This window comes from Odocoileus virginianus, chromosome 3 (genome assembly GCF_023699985.2).
Source record: "Odocoileus virginianus isolate 20LAN1187 ecotype Illinois chromosome 3, Ovbor_1.2, whole genome shotgun sequence".
NCBI classification, from domain to species: domain Eukaryota; kingdom Metazoa; phylum Chordata; class Mammalia; order Artiodactyla; family Cervidae; genus Odocoileus; species Odocoileus virginianus.
Window position 1 is genome coordinate 39,292,608 of NC_069676.1, and position 3,934 is coordinate 39,296,541.

Below are 3,934 nucleotides of genomic sequence, written 5' to 3' on the forward strand. Positions count from 1 at the left end.
AGTGTATAAAAAAGAACTATACCTATCCTGCTCAAGCTATTACAAAATACTGAAGAGGAGGGAATAATCCCAAATTCATTCTACAAGGCCACCACTACCCTGATAACTGAACCAGACAAAGTACTAGTATTACCAAAAACAAAAACAGAAAATTATAGGACAGTATCTTTGATGAATACAGATGCAAAAATTCTATAAAATTCCTAGAGGAAAACATAGGCAAAACACTCTCTGACATAAATTACAGTAGGATCCTCTATGACCCACCTCCCAGACTAATGGAAATATAAGCAAAAATAAACAAACGGGACCTAATTAAACTTAAAAGCTTTTGCACAACAAAGGAAACTATAAGAAAGGTGAAAGAACAGCCTTCAGAATGGGAGAAAATAATAACAAATGAAGCAGCTGACAAAGAATTAATCTCAGAAATATACAAGCAGCTCCTGCAGCTCAATTCCAGAAAAATATATGACCCAATCAAAAAATGGGCCAAAGAAGACATACAGATGGCTAACAAACACATGAAAAGATGCTCAACATCACTCATTATCAGAGAAATACAAATCAGAACCACAGTGAGGTACCATCTCACGCCGGTCAGAATGGCTGCTATCAAAAAGTCTACAAACAATAAATGCTGGAGAGGGTATGGAAAAAAAGGAACCCTCTTACACTGTTGGTGGGAATACAAACTAGTACAGCCACTATGTAGAACAGTGTAGAGATTCCTTAAAAAAATGGAAATAGAACTGCCATATAACCCAGAAATCCCACGCTAGGCATACACACTGTGGAAACCAGACTTGAAAGAGACACGTGTACCCCAATGTTCATCACAGCACCACCTACAAAAACTAGGACATGGAAGCAATCTAGATGTCCATCGGCAGACGAATGGATAAGAAAGCTATGGCACATATACACATGGAATATTACTCAGCTATTAAAAAGAATGCATTTGAATCAGTTCTAATGAGGTGGATAAAACTGGAGCTGGTTATACAGAGTGAAGTAAGTCAGAACAAAAAACAACAACACAGTGTATTAATGCATACATATGGAATTTAGAAAGATGGTAACAATGACCATATATGCGAGACAGCAAAAGAGACACAGATATAAAGAACAGACTTTTTTGGACTCTGTGGAAGAAGGTGAGGGTGGGATGATATGAGAGAATAGCATTGAATCATGTCTATTACCATATGTGAAGTAGATCACCAGTCCAGGTTCAATGCAGGAGACAGGGAGCTCAGGCTGCACTGGGATTACCCTGAGGGATGGGATGGGGAGGGAGGTGGGAGGGGGTTCAGCATGGGGAACACATGTATACCCATAGCTGATTCATGTCAATGTATGGCAAAAACTAATACAGTATTGTAAAGTAATTAGCCCCCAATTAAAATAAATTAATTAATTTTTTTAATTCTCAAAATATTAGCAAACCAAATGTAACAATACATTAAAAAGGATCAATACCATGTAAAGTTGGATTCATTCCAGGGTCACACAATGGTGTGTGATTCAATATAAACAAATTAAATCCATGTGATACACCACATCAACAAAAGGACAAAAGCCATATGATTACCTCAAAAATACAAAAACAGCACTTGACAAAAGTTAACATTCATGATAAAAACTCACATGAAAGTGGGTATAGACAGGTCATTGTTATTGTTCAGTTGCCAAGTTGTGTCTGACTCTCTGTGACCCCATGAACTGCAGCACACCAAGTTTCCCTGTCTTTCGCTATCTCCCTGAGTTTGCTCAAACTCATGTCCATTGAGTCAGTGATGCCACCCAACCATCTCATCCTCTGTCACCCCCTTCTCCTCTTGCCCTCAATTTTTCCCAGCATCAGGGTCTTTTCCAGTGAATTGGCACTTTGTGTCATGTGGCCAAAGTATTGGAGCTTCAGCATCAGTTTTTCCAATGAATATTCAGGGTTGATAACCTTTAGGATGGACTGGTTTGATATCCTTGCTGTCCAAGGGACTCTCAAGAGTCTTCAGCACTACAGTTTGAAAGCATTAATTCTTCAGTGCTCAGCTTTCTTTATGGCCCAAATCTCACATCCATACATGACCACTGGAGAAACCATAGCTTTGACTTTATGGACCTTTGTCAGCAAAGTGATGCCTCTGCTTTTTAACATGCCATCTCAGTTTGTCAAAGCTTTCATTTCAAGGAGCAAGCATCTTTTAATTTCATGGCTGCAGTGACCATCTGCAGTGATTTTTGAACCCAAGAAAATAAAATCTGTCCCTGTTTCCACTTTTTCCCCATCTATTTGCAATGAAGTGATAGGAGGGGTCATATGCCAATATAATAAAAGCCATTTGTGACAAACCCACAGTTAACATAATAAACTCTGAAAAACTGAAATCTTTCCTAATAAATATAGGAAGAAGACAAGGATGATCACTCTCACCACTTTCCTTTAACATAGTGTTGGAACTCCCAGCCACAGAAATCAGATAAGGAAAAAAAATAAATGTTATTCAAATTGGAAACAAAGAGATAAAACTGTCACTGGATGCAGATGCCATGATACTTTATATAGAGAACCCTAAAGAACTAATCAAGGAATTCAATAAATTTGCATAATATGAGATTAAAATACAAAATTCTGTTGTGTTTCTATATAATAATAATGAAATATCAGGAAGAGAAAATTTTTTAAAAATCCCATTTAAAGTTGCATGAAAAAAAGCAACCGTAAGAATACAGTTAATCAAATAAACAGAAGACTTATACTCTGAAAACTGAAACATTAATGGAGGAAATCAAGATGATTCAAAGAAATTGAATGATATCTAATGGTCTGGTGGGCTGCCGTCTATGGGGTCACACAGAGTTGGACACGACTGACGTGACTTAGCAGCAGCAGTAGCAATGGTCTTGAATTGGAAGATATAATATTGTTAAAATGATCATACCATTCAAAGCTCAGAAAAGAAAATACAATGCTCAAAACAGAAAAAAATATCTGCAAATCATGTATCTGACAAGGGTGTTTTAGTATACATCATAAAACAGAATACCAGAAACTTGGTGACTTATGAAGAACAAAAATTTATTCCTCACAGTTCTGCTGCAGCTGCTAAGTCACATCAGTCGTTTCCGACCCTGTGCGACCCCAGAGACGGCAGCTCATCAGGCTCTGCGGTCCCTGGGATTCTCCAGGCAAGAACACTGGAGTGGGTTGCCATTTCCTTCTCCAATGAGTGAAAATGAAGTTGCTAAGTCATGTCCAACTCTTCGCGACCCCATGGACTGCAGCCTACCAGGCTCCTCCGTCCATGGGACTGTCCAGGCAAGAGTACTGGAGTGGGTTGCCATTGCCTTCTCCAGCCTCACATTTCTGGAAGCTAGGAATTCCAAGACAGATGGATGCCTGAATATGCAAGGTGTAGATGTCGCAAGTCTTTAGGGAAACTCAAATTAAACCACAAGTAGATGCTAGTTCACACCAGTTAGAATGACCATGGTAAAACATATAACAAACCTACACTTAGGCACACACTGAAAATAAATGCTGGCAAGATTGTGGAGAAACTGAAATACTGTGCATTTCCTTTGGGAATGTAAAATGTTCCAGCTGCTGTAGAACATAGTATAGAAATTCTTCAAAAAATTAAACATAAAATTACCATATGAGCCAGAAATTTTACTTCTGGATATGAATCCAAAAGAAGTGAAGGCAAAGACTCAAGCAGATATTTGTACAACTTCTATTTTTCCTGTGTGCATTCTAAAGTCTCTCCTAATTGATCAGACAGTTACTCTGGAATCTGGAAGAAATTCAAGTAACTCTCAGGGAATAGAATTAATTAAAGTCTTATGGCAGATTTCCCAACAGCTAAGATCTGAGGGAGTCCCCAAAGCAGTTACATAATGGCAGACGTGGATTTCATCAGGCATTTCC